The following is a 13,462-nucleotide window of genomic DNA, read 5'->3' as shown; positions in this document are numbered from 1 at the left end:
GAGCCCCAGGATCGACTTCTGCATCGGGTTCCCAGCAGGGAGTCTGCTTTTCCCTCTGACCCTCCTCCCTCTCATGCTCTCTCTCATTCTCTCTCTCTCAAATAAATATATAAAATCTTTTTTTTAAAAATCCTGTTAGTTTCAGGTATACATCATAGTGACTCAATATTTTTATACACTATGAAATGATCCCCACAATAAATCTAGTTACTGTCACCAGACAAATTCACTACATTATTGATTATATTCCCCATGTTGTACTCTTCATCTCCTTGACTTATTATCACTGGAAGCTTATACCTCCTTTTTTAAAAAAGATTTATTTATGTATTTGAGAGAGTACGTGCATGTGCATGCAAGAGTGGGGGAGGGGCAGGCGAGAGAGAGAAAATCCTCAAGCAGATTTCCTCCTGAGTGAGGAGCCTGATGTAGGGCTCGATGTGGGGTTGACATGGGGATCGACGTGGGGCTCCATCCCAGGACCCTGAGATTACCCCCTGAGTAGAAACCAAGATTCACATGCTTAACCAACTAAGCCACCCAGGTACCCCGAAACTTGTACCTCTTAATCCCCTTTACCTAATTTGCCTATCCCCCACTAACGCTTCTCCCCTCTGATAACCAACACTTTCTTCATTCATTTTTTTAATTTGGTTGCCTTTTCATTATTGAGTTGTTAGAGGTCTTTATATATTCTGGATACAAGTCTCCTATAAGACAAACGATTTGCAAAATGTCCTCCCATCCTGTGGGCTGTTTTTTTCACTCTCTTGATGGTATCACTTGAAGCAAAAATTTAAAAATTTTTCACATAGTCCAATTTACCTATTTTTAATTTTCCCACTTGTGCATATTTTGACATATTTTGCCAGTGCACTTTTGATTTTCTCTTCACACAAAAACAAGCTCATAATATCACCTTTTATGGAGAGAAGAGAAACAGGATTCAGTCCTTTTCCCAGCACGGAGGTAATTTTCAAACTGATCGTTTGGAAAAGACCCCGAAGCCCAGCTTCTGGCTCTGTACCTTTCTACGCCTCCTCTCGTGCCGATAGGAGACAACAAATTCATCTTGGGATGGGACCTCTGGACCTGGGCGAGCCGGCACAGCAGGCAGGAGGGAGCCCTTCCTCCACAGGGTCCCAGCAATAATTTACGTAGACACGAAAGTGACTGAGAATCATGTAAGTGTAACCCACCGCATGGGAACTGAATGGATCTCCAACTCGCCTTCTGCTCCATGGGCCGCCACCAGCGCACACAGTTCCTCCATCCCCGCCTGCCAAGGGGCGAGCAGGGTGGACCGGGGTAGTCTTAGCCACCTTCAGTGAAAACCCAAGAGAAGCAAACAGCTCATGAAGAGGCAGAACGCTCACCCCTCACCGGTGTCATGGGAAATCCAGTCTGAACTGAGGACGGAGACACCTGCAGGGAGATGTCACATCAAACTGGGGAACACAGTGCCCCCCCACCAAGGAAGCCCAGTTACTACTTATTAACTCGGTGAGCCCTTTCTGAGCACTCCACGCACGTCACTCCATTTAAGACTCTTCGGGGCCATGGGAGACAAAGCCAACACAGGGAAAGATTTTACAGAATGGAAAGAGTCAAGAGTATCACTGGTTTGGTGCAACCAAACCAAACCAAACCATGCAGACTCACAAAACAGCTCAGGAATCGGTGACCACCGACCACTCAGGAAGTTGCCCACCACACTGGATAGAGCGGTTCCGGGGACTTTTTTCACAAAGTCAGACCGTGGATGGAGAGAGAGGACGATGGTGAGAGGCTTACGGGCCATCTGATTCTTATTCCCACTCGGGCTTGTCTGTAAGCTGATGGACAATCGCATGGCACAGATCCCCAGAGAAAGGATATCCAGAGCCGAAGCGGGAAGGGGAAAAGGGATTCTTCTTCCCCATCCCTCTAAGGATTCAAGAGCACCATGTAGGACAACACCAACTCCATTTTGTCTCATTAGTCCAATGGCCCTTCCATATTACAAAGGCCCTCCTGACCGCCCTCCGTTTTGCCTTCAACTACTGAGTCTTCTTCTGGTCTCCTCCGGTACCTGGCTGGGCCCGAGACAGGAGCGTGAGATCCCGTGATGTCTGAGCGCTTCCGTGCTTAGAACCAAGCCTGGAGGGAAGAGACCAGCACTTCGCTCTCTGCTATCATCCGAGAATGAGACAAAAATCCATGAGGCTTAACCGTTATTAGTTCTTTACCTTTCTCCAAAAGACAGTGCAGACTGTACCCCTTGAGGACGTGGCTGGTTTGCCCCCCTGGCACGGGAATACTTCTTTACTGTACTTCGGTATAAGGTGATCAGCTCCTGGGAGCTTCCCCACAGATCCTCACTTGAGGTAGGGAAGATGGCGGAGTCGGAAAACCTTCCAACAATATCACTGGCTTGAGAAGCATCACATCTCCTCTGTGGTGAAGCCCATGCCAGTACAGTGTCTTTAGTCTCAAACTCCCTCCCCTTTGTACATGTTGTCACACAGCCCGACAGGATGTCACTTCATGGTACAAGACCCTGAGACCTCAGGACTTGCTAAAGGGGGCAGACTGGCCTGGCATGGCTGGAGGGTCTATATGGTCACCTCATCGGCATCAGCACCTCCAGAACAGTTTCTTCTAGTTCCAGTTCCTAGGGGTTCCACCTTTCCTACGCAGAACCTTTAGTTAATATAAGAAACCACCCCTGCTAGACAGCCTTCAGGTGTGCAAGCAACAATTACCCAGGTGCAAACAATTAACAAATCCAAATTAAGTCTGCTAAGATTGCGTAAATAAATCAAGAGAGTTGATGCACTGAATTCAACATCAAGCTGGATAGGATCTTCGAGAACATTCCGTCTGGCAATTTCTTTTTTATTTTTTTTAAAGATTTTATTTATTTATTTGACAGACAGAGATCACAAGTAGGCAGAGAGACAGGCAAAGAGAGAGAAAGGGAAGCAGGCTCCCTGCCGAGCAGAGAGCCCAATGAGGGGCTCAATCCCAGGACCCTGAGCTGAGCTGAAAGCAGAGTCTTAACCCACTGAGCCACCCAGGCGCCCCTGGCAATTTCTTTTCACAGGCAAGGAAAGGCTGGTCCTGTGAGGTAAAGAAAATTGCTCAGGGTCACTGAACATGTTCGAAACACAAGTGAGAACGGAACTCAAATGTTCTATTTTTCTTGATCGCCATGGATGGCCATTCCCCATCTTCACCACCACGTAATTCTTCATGTTCTGGAGGAAAGAAAAACCACAATTCCCTAATACACTGGGGAAATCGTGCATGTTTCTTACTGCTTCCAAGACAGACAACAGGAATGGGGAGGTGAGTGACAAGCAAGCTACGACTTCCTTTGTTGCTAAGTTTATGGAGCCAACTTTCTTCAATCCTGTAGCAAAGCAGTGCAATGTCCAGTTGACGGCTGACTAAAACTGGATGATTTCACATGACTCAATTCACAGAAACACGTTGTGTAAACCATCCTGTTTTAGAAATAATTCCAGGGGCGCCTGGCTGGCTCAGCTGGCTAAGTGTCCGACTCTTGATTTCAGTTCAGGTTGAGATCGAGCCCCACGTCAGACTCCATGCTGAGTGCTGAGTCTGCTTGAGATTCTCTCTCTCCCCCTCACTCTCCCTCTGCTCCCCCTGCTCGTGCTCTCTCTCTTCCTTCTCTCTCTAAAATAAATAAATACAACTTTTAAAAAAAGAGAGAGAAAGAATTCCAAAACAAGCCCCACAGTACCTTTACCACATTAGCAGCTTTTCTCTTCCAACAAGGGATTATTTAGGCCCAAAGGGCAGGCACCCTTCATGGCATTACGGTAAACTTACAGTAGATTTTTCTGAGCACTGCTGATAATAACGCATGGATGTATATAATCCTGTCATTACGACAACGCATCGAGAAACAGGGCCTTGACTGAGAAGAGGCAAAAACATTGATGTTGTCTCCTGCGCATAAATCCAAGAGAGAGGATGGGGGATGACTGCTTGAAGACGTCCTGATAGGAGTCACGATAACGGATCCAACAAAATTCCTCATCTTTGTTCAACTTAATAAAACGGTGGTTTAGTGAAATGGCTGTTCTATTTGATTCGAACAGCCCAGGATGCCGGCAGAAGCCCTGGGACTGGGACAGAGAAGCTGAAACAGGAAGGGATACTGAGGACATGGGGACGATGCAGTTGCTTCTGCTTCGCATCTCCAGGGGCTGAGATCTGGTTTTCGCCCATCGCGACACTGATCGAATGGTCCGGGGCTTGCGATCTTCAGGCTTTCTCGGTAAACAGTCAGGCACTCGCTGGCAGGCAGAGGGCTCGACCAGGGATTTCTGGGAGATCCGATCCAGGTTCACGGACAGGCGGTTAAGCTCTGACCAGACTCACTGAGGCGGTAAACATTTGTGATGATACAATTTCCCGTCTCCTGAAGAGCTCCCCGACGCAGGCTGCCAAGACGGAAGCCCGGCTGACAAATGAAGACGAGCCGGGGAGGTAGGGCATGGGGCAAGGGACCGGACGACCTAGGGCTCCAGCCACCAGCCCTGAGCCCAGTGAGTCCAACCCGGACAGCAGCGCACCAGGCGGGGACCGCCCGAGATCGGCGGGCAGATACTGCCCTGCCTGGCTGTCCGCTTAGATAAACACACAGCTGAAGAGAATCCAGGAATATCTCCAAAAGAGAAAGCCCTGCTTTTGTCTGACAAAGCTACTCTGACCCCAGAGGAATGCACAATAGGAAATGAGCGTTGGACAGAAAATCAACGCGGACGGGAAACAGGATGATCCCTGCTCAAGCTCAATTCCAAGATATGTCACTGTAATAACGCACAGCAGCCCGGCCAGGGAGCCCCGGCCTCCCCCGCCTGGCACCCCGCAGGCCAAGGGGAGAAGGGGTCCCAGAGACACCAGCCGAGGGGGCCCGCCTCTTGGCATCACTGTTCACTGTGCTTTCAACGAGATCAGAGGACATTTCTGCCCCAACCAACGAAAGGATGATGATGATGTTTTAAAATGACCTTGAACTATGGACAGGGAAAACCTCTTTGAAAAGGAAGAGGAGAAGATATCTTCGATCTTACCACTGTGACTCCTCATGGAGCCACAAAATATCATACACCACGATTCCCAGCCAGAAGGGAGAGGTCTGCCGAGGTTCCTGAGTTCCCGTGATATCAGGTACCAGACACAGAGAGATGAAGCCACGCTCGCCCCTGGCACCGGACCAGATTTTCAGCCTTTTCGACTGGCACTACTAGAAGTCCTGGCCAGGCTTCACAGAAGTGGAGTCTGCAACATCTGATAGGCTCCAGTTTCCCTGCTGGGGCAGCTGGAGCCCAGTTCCAGAGGCCAAGGCAGGTCCCCTGCCTCGGGGTCAGGCTCGGAGTCATCTACCAATCTGAGAAAATGGGTCACAGGCAGAGAGCTACTAAAGAATGGAGAGCATGCAAAGAGGACCTTACAAGGTTCAGATGGCCACGGTGACTTCGTTGATAAAGAACAACGATGACCCGAACGGGGCCCAACACCGCGGTTCGTGCTGAAATTCTTGACACTAAATTGGTTGTTCTCTTCCTGGAAGTGTTGTGCTATGCGGGAAGGAATTCTGGATGCGGACACAGAGGACGCAGTCTCCAGATCCAGCTCGGACTGATGTTAGCTGTGCAAACTCAGGCACCCCCCCTTAATGTCTCTGTGCCTCAGTTTCCTTATCCAAAGTGGGGATACCTGCTCACCTCCATCTCAGGACTGCTAGAAGGACTGAAAGAGATTACATAGGGGAAAAGCGTTTTGAACATCCTGAAATGTTTTGCAAATATGACTTATTACCTTTATTATGTTTTCCTTACTTGATATATAAACGGAGTTTGCTTTTTTTATGAAAACACTGTCTGATGGTGGAAGGCTAGAGGGCAAGAGAAAGCCAACATGGGATCAGGGCAGCTGATCCAAGCTTGAAAAAAATAAATCCAGAATTGAATATAAATGCACAGTGAAAGCCATTCACTTGATCAGACCTGTTGGAAAAAAGGATTTTTTTTTTTTTTTATCTTCTCTGCTAAGCTCTGGGCAGGCGGAGGGCTCTGAAGGTACCAGGAGCTGGCACTGATGCGATCATCATAAGGAAAAATCCAACAATGCAACTGTTCAAACCCAGCTCCGGGAATGAGGGTTACGCTAAAAGGCGGGCAGGAGGCAGGGAGCTGGGTTAGGAACACAAACAGGTTGAGTAATCAATCCAAAATCACAGTTGTGAAAACCACATAAAAAGCCATCTGGCCTCCTGGATGGAGTGGGACATTAAGCAAAGGCAGCCTTCCAGTACACATGTTCTCGCTTCTCGGAGAACAGCTCTCCTCATTACCCAATCGACTGTGAAAGTGCTACCCAGATCCTGGTCCAGTTTTCCACCCTCGCCAGAACCGCTCTGAACACTCTCGAGACAGACCACGTGTCCCGAGGAAGGCTGTTCAGACAGACACTTTGCATTCCGAAAACCGCCTGGTGACATGTGGGGTCTCTTTGGCTTTCCTGAGATGGGTTGCCACGATGACCTCCATCTCCCTCTTGCCTTAAACGTGTTGAGAAGGATCATGGATGCTATGCTGGGAGATCATTTTTGGGTGTGTGGTCAAATACATATGAGATGAATTTAACCACTTTGACCTTTTTTAAAAAATTATTTTATTTATTCATTTGAGAAAGAGAGAGAGAGCATGAGAGGGGAGAAGGTCAGAAGGAGAAGCAGACTCCCCTTGGAGCTGGGAGCCCAATGTGGGTCTCAATCCCGGGACTCTGGGATCATAACCTGAGCCAAAGGCAGTCGTTCAACCAACTGAGCCACCCAGGTGCCCCACTTTGATCGTTTTAAGGTATATAAGTCAATGGCATGCGGCTTCTGCGGGAGGGGTCAGTCGGTTAAGTGTCCAACTCTTGATTTTGGCTTGGGTCATGATCGTGAGATCATGGGGTCATGAGATGGAGTCCCGTGTGGGCCTCCACACTGGGTGTGGAGTCTGCTTAAGATTCTCTCCCTCTGTCCCCCTCTGCTCCTCCCCCACCTCTCTAAAAAAACAATAAGTCAATGGGATTTGTGTACACTGGTTTGTAACCATCAACACCATCCCCTCCAGAACGTATTCTTCTTCCTGACCCGAAAGCCTGCACCCAAGAAACAGTAAACCTTCTCCCCTCCCACCAGCCTCTGGCATCCTCTCCTTTCTATCTCTGTGAATTTGCCACTGTGCAAGCGGAATCGCACAATGTCTGTCCATGCATTATATTATATTTCACATAACCCTGTGTCTTCAGGGTTTGTGGCACAAGTTACAGCATGGACGACGATCTTGTTCTTTTTTCAACACTGGATAATATTCCATGGTATGTATTTGTTTATCGGTCCACCCATGAAAGCACCCTGAAAACTAGTGTTTATAGAGTGTGAGCTCACTTGGAACTCATGGAGGTCACACTGGCCCACAGGTGGTACACTAGTCTTGCAGTCAGTCTTGCAGATTCACAAGCGCATAGGATATCTGCAGCCGTGGGGTCCCACCTCCCGCCCTCCCAGGCTGAGAGCTCGGGAAAGGGCAGGAACCATGTCCTCCCCTGACAGTGTCCCCGTTCCCTTCAACCAGGGCGGTACCCAGAACAGGGCTGGCACCTGACGAATGCTCCATAAAGGAATAGGTAAACCTTAAGAATAACTTTTCCTGAAGGTTGAGCCTACTCCTTTTCTTTAAGTCAGGTTTTGTTCTAGAAAAAAAAACATCATGTTCAAAAGGATACTTCCTGATAATGAAGGTTTCCACTTTTTAAATTGTGTGCCTAACTTTTTGAAGGCAGAATTTATTGGATCGGCCAAGCTAAGGGGCAGTGTGAGGTCATGTAAAGATTACTGGACACGGAGTCAGAAGATAGGATTCGGGGTGCCTGAGTGGCTCAACTCTTGATTTTGGTTTAGATCATGATCTCGGGGTTGTGAGATTAAGCCCCTTGTTGGGCTCTGCGCTGAGCATGGAGTCTGCCTGGGATTCTCTCTCCCTCTCCTTCTGCCCCTCCTTTCTCTCTGTCTCTGTCTCTCACAAAAAGAGAGAGAAAGAGAGAAGATAAGGATTCAAATCCTGCCTCTTCCCCTCCCCCCCGGCTGTGTGACCTTGGTTAAGTCACTGGACCTCTCAGAAGGTCAGTTTCAATGTCTATAAAATGGAAATAATAATTGCTTTGTTTTGTTTTGTTTTTGAGAATCAAATATTATCCCCAGACCTGAAAATTAATATATACAGTTCATACAATTTAGTTTGAGTAGGTCGGTTCTACTTGTTTCAACATAAAAACCCTCTTAAATGTGCCACCTAAGAAGTCAGCCCATAGCAGCGCCCGGGTCACCCAGTCTGTTGTGTCTGCCTTCAGCTCAGGTCATGATCCCAGGGTCCTGGGATCGAGTCCCACATCAGGCTCCCTGCTCAGTGGAAAGTCTGTTCCTCCTTCTCCCTCTGCCCCTTCCCCGCCCCCGCTTGTGTGTGTTCTCTCTCTCAAATAAATAAGAAGTCAACACATAAATGACGTCACTAGGGAACGCTACAAGTTATGTGTGGAAGGAGCACAAAATTACACAGTACTGAGGTGAGGCTGTAGAAAGAATTTGGAAAGAGCTGAGTTTTGATTGAGTCCTTTCCGAAAGGGATGGGTGTGAACTACCAGGGAGGAGAGGGGATGGCATTTGGGGCAAGGGACATAAAGTTAATAAAGATGAGTGTGTGAAAAGCAAAGTCAACTTCGCTAATAAGCAAGGCTTTTTTGTTCAAACCTGACATTCCAGGCACCCCATCAAGATGGGTGATGCCAGCAGGAGATCCCAAGGGTAACGGCCACGGGGAAGATCCTTTGATCACGGGCTCCCCAGGACGAACTCCGGTGCTCACTGGGCAGATCCGAATCCACTCCCTGACTGCACCTTTGTTTGGGGCCTTATCATTCCCCCCTCAGATGACTACCCACACCTCTAACTGTTCTGCTCGCCTCTGGTATTAAACGGCGCTACCCTGTAATCATGGAGATCAGAACAGTTTAATAAGGGATGTCAACTACAAAGCCTGCGAGGAGAGACGTGAGTTAGCAAGCATGGGTATTAGCCTCTTATTCCTAAAAGGGCAATGCCATGGACCATGCCTCCCCTCCTTGTTCTCTGCCCTTGGGGTAAATTTCCCGCCCGATGAGAAAAAAAAAATGACTATACCCCCAAAACTTTCAGGACCCTGAATCCTCCTTCCCCCAAAGCCACAGCTCTGAGCAGCACAGGGGGCCCAAATCGACAAATCAACTCAAGGTCTACAGGGTAGCAAACAACCGAACGTCAGAGTCGTTGAAACCTACCTACCTTGAAATCCACATTGGGCTACATGCAGGCTTATAAAGACAAATAATGGGAGAGGTAGAGATGTCTCCACAAGTTCAAGTCTGAACCAGAGCTGTCTCAGGCAAACCTTAATTCCCCAAAACAGCCTCACACTCCTTAAGGCCTCCTTTCACCCCAAGCCATCAGGTCAAAGCAGATCTACCCACGCCATTCTGAGAATTACATCCCCCAAAAAAGTCTCTTAGGCAAATCCAGTTTACAGAAAACTAGAGGGAGGAATTTTTCTAAGTATACTTAATGGAGATCTTCCTGTCAATTAGTTCGAGTCCCTGAAAAGGAATGTTTCCAAAAGGACTTAAGAAAAGCCCGAGTAGAATCGTCATCCCTACTGTCCAAATGCCTCCGGGAAGTTCTCGCTCATCACCTCCATCACGCCTGCCAAATGCATCAACGTCTTCTGTGTGCTTTTTGACAAGAAATGAAAATAGCACTCCACGTGAAATCAGAGGAGACCTCGAGGGGTGGGGGTGGAGATTTCATTTCACCAGTGGAGGAGGGGTTGCTTGGGCTCTGTGGTCGGGAGTTCTCCGATCTTCCTTAGGTCGGACCGCGGCCCTTCATCATGATCAGTTTCGCTTGTCTGTCCAGACCCCCCGACCACTGCACAAGCGACCACCTGCTTCAAGCCGATGACTGGCTCGGTTTTGTCAAAAACCCGTTAAGAAGCTGACTGAATTGACCATTTGTTGGTATCTAATTAATTACATTAAAATGTTAAACCAACGGCGTGTATAAACATTCCCCTAGAAGATATGATGGAGTTGTGTCTAATGTTTGAAAAAGGATCATTTCTCTGCATTCCAGATAAAGGTCTTTAACCAGTCTACTCTTCATTATTTAAGTCTTGATTGGCGAGAGACACACCAGTTTGGGCTCTAACTCTCCGCCATGCTTTCCCAGGAGTTGGAAGCCACCGGGTTGTGTTTTAGAAGACATCACAGCAGTTGAAAGCTGGAAGGCCCATGAAATTCGAATGGGGTCTTCTCAAGGGCATTTCCTTTAAGAACCAGTCCCAACCCTTGTCCCCTCCCGCACCTCTACCAATTCTCCCCCGCTAGCGCCAGCATAAGCAGGCCTGAAAGAGGACCCAGTGATCTTGATGGAAAAGCAAACCACTGCTCCGTACCTGATTCACTTTTATGCTGGCGTCCAAGGGCAGCCTTGTCTGCGGGACTCCTTAAGGAGACAAGCCGGCTCCTTATTTAGAGACCCATTTCAGAGAAAGGAAAAAGCACAATGGTAAAATTTGAGAAGGGAGCTACTCCTTCAAAGACATAAGACAGAGCACAAGTTCACTGCTGGAAGGATTCTTCTGGATAGTTAGCCTCAGACACTTTGGTTCTTTCCTTGAGAAGAGAGAAAGAGGGGAGGGGAGGGGGCGGGGACCCTGTCACAGATCTGCTCCCTGCTCCCCTCTTACGGCTGGAGTGAAGTGAACTCCAGGAGACTCTGTGGGAGGTTTCCAACACAATTTGCACCACCTTCCAATTCTATGGCTCCTTTCTCTGACAAGGGCTCTAAGTGTTTTATGAACCTTGCCATAGACTTCCTGTCCGCAGCCCCTCAGGATGCAAAACAGGGCCACCATTATGGTCTAGGCTCCTTAAAGGAACAAGTCAAAACAGTCTAATGGCCTTATTTCTCAAGGGGGCACCGCCCACGGGAAATCAGAGTGTTCCTTTGCCAGTTCAAAGACCGTGTATCATGATGCTTCTCTTCCAAGAGGGCAGCTCAGAATGACTAAATTCAGGGTTGTGTTCCTCAACAACAACAACAACAACAACAAAATACAAGAAAGGAAGACACCTCCCTTCTCTATCACCAGGCTTTTTACCCCAAGAATTTTTTTCACACAGGGTTGTCTAGCTGCTGCCAGGCCACATTCTCTCTGGGGAGACACTGAGGCAGCCCAGGCTTGGGGGAATCAGTCAGAGCTCACAGAGCTGGGCACAGAGTTCAAGTGCATGAAAAGCACAAAGTTCGAGCCCACGGCACTCCACTTCCGCCACCCGCCCCCACGCCCGCAGCACAGACCCAGCTCGGGGCACCCTCAGCACCGGACGTCCCCTCTGCTCCCCGTACTGAGGCATTCCTGACACAGAGCACTCGGGACACAGCAAACAAAACGGAGAGCAAAATCAAAGGGCAGCCTGAGCAGAAGACAGAGGGAAAACCAGGTTTTCTTAGCCGTGGAGACATGATTATGCAAGATTAAACACAGACACGCATACACACACACACACACACACACACACGAAGCTTGGGTAGAAAGCCTCTCGAAGTTACATTTCTTGAATTTTATATTATCTTCGTGACACAGTTAGTGAACGTTAAAGATAACAACTCCATCCTTCAAGTAACTGAGAAGCAGGACCCAGGCGGTAAAGAAAGCTTCAGGAGGGCCTGGGGCCACCTGGCGAAGGGACCTGCCGGCTAGAGGGAGGCTCTACAGGTTCCATCAGGAAGAAGCTTCTGTGGCCCGCTCAGAACCGAGGACAGTGGAGCGGGTCACCTGCCTGCGCACACGCTTGGTCTCCCCCCTGGACAAAAACGCGTCTGTTATGCCCAGAATACCACGAAACTTGTAAAGGGGCACTTTCAAGACACTCCCATGGGACGAGGCCAGAAGGAAGACCTTGGCTTCCCCTGAGAGCCAGGCTCCCTAAGGTAGTTAGAAGGTTCTGACAAGTTGCAAGGTCTTTAAATGATGCCCAATAAAAGGGTTAAAAAAAAGTGGGGGTGCCTGGGTGGCTCAGTTGTTAGGTGTCTGCCTTCAGCTTGGGCCATGATCCTGAGGTCCTGTCAGGCTCCCTGCTCAGCGGGAGGCCTGCTTCTCCCTCTGCCACTCCTCTTGCTTGTGTTCCCTGTCTCACTGTGTCTCTGTCAAATCAATAAATAAAAGCTTTGAAAAAAGAAGAAAACAGAATAAAAAGGAAAAGAAAAAAATGTGAGCAACCATCAGGTGTGAGAAGTTGTCCCAGGAGAACAGGCGTCAGACACTGTCCCGATTGAGATCCGCTGAGTCCAAAGCCTGTCTGAGGACTCTGCAGCCCCACCTCCCTCCCCTGCAGGCGCCTGGCAGGACAGCTCCCTCCCCGCCACTTCCCTTCCCATCCTGTCCCCATTTCCTCAGCTTCCAGCGGCCACTGTGCACCCCCAAGGCTGAGACATCACTGTCCAACCAGGCTTCAGAAGGACCTAAACGTGCTCATAAAAGATTTATTTGAACGAGTACTGCTGACAAGGTCGTGGCAATCTTAGTGTGAATTCAATTTAGTCAGATTGCTTTCTTCCTAACACCTGGTGGGGAGGGGGAGCATGAGGTTCCTGTTTGGTTTTATTAAAGTTAAACTGACATACAATATCCTATTCATTTCAGGTGTACATCGTACGGATTGGATATTTTTATACATTGCCAAATGTTCCCCATGAAAAGTTGAGTTACAATCTGTCGCCATACAAAGTTATTACAACATTCTGACCCTACGCCCTTAGGCTGCCCATCAGGTCCCCCGACGTATTTATTTTATAACTGGAAGCCCGTGCCTCTAAATTCCCTTCACCTGTTTCTGCATCCCTCCCTCCAACCGCTCCCCTCCGGCAACCCACGGCAGCTCTGGGTCTGCTTTTCTTTTGTTTGTTCATTCGTTTTGTTGTTTAAATTCCACATCGAAGGGGCATCTGGGTGGCTCTGTCGGTGAAGCGTCTGCCTTCGGCTCAGGTCATGATCTCGGGGTCCTGGGATCGAGTCCCGCATTGGGCTCCCTGCTCAGCGGGGACTCTGCTTCTCCCTCTGCCTCTGCCCCTTCCCCCAACTCATGTGCTCTCTTTCAAGTAAATAAATAAATAAAATAAAAATTTTAAAAAAAATTCCACATTTAAGTGAGATTATGTGGTATCTGTCTTCTGCTGTCTGACTTATTTCATTCAGTATAATGCCCTCTAGGTCCATTCATCGTTGGCACAAATGGCAAGATCTCATCCTTTTTATGGCTGAGTAATATTCCATCATGTGTATACAGCACATCATCTTTATCC

General features: G+C 48.5%; 1 protein-coding gene across 1 annotated transcript in view; it reads right to left on the bottom strand.

Moving 5' to 3' along the window:
* Positions 1-13,462, bottom strand: part of KIF26B (kinesin family member 26B) — a 417,933-nt gene that overhangs the window by 298,394 nt on the left and 106,077 nt on the right. The window lies entirely within an intron of this gene.

The sequence above is a fragment of the Lutra lutra genome, chromosome 15 (assembly GCF_902655055.1).
Source record: "Lutra lutra chromosome 15, mLutLut1.2, whole genome shotgun sequence".
NCBI classification, from domain to species: Eukaryota; Metazoa; Chordata; class Mammalia; order Carnivora; family Mustelidae; genus Lutra; species Lutra lutra.
The sequence above is the reverse complement of the archived record's forward strand: the minus strand, read 5'-3'. Positions and strand labels throughout refer to the sequence as shown.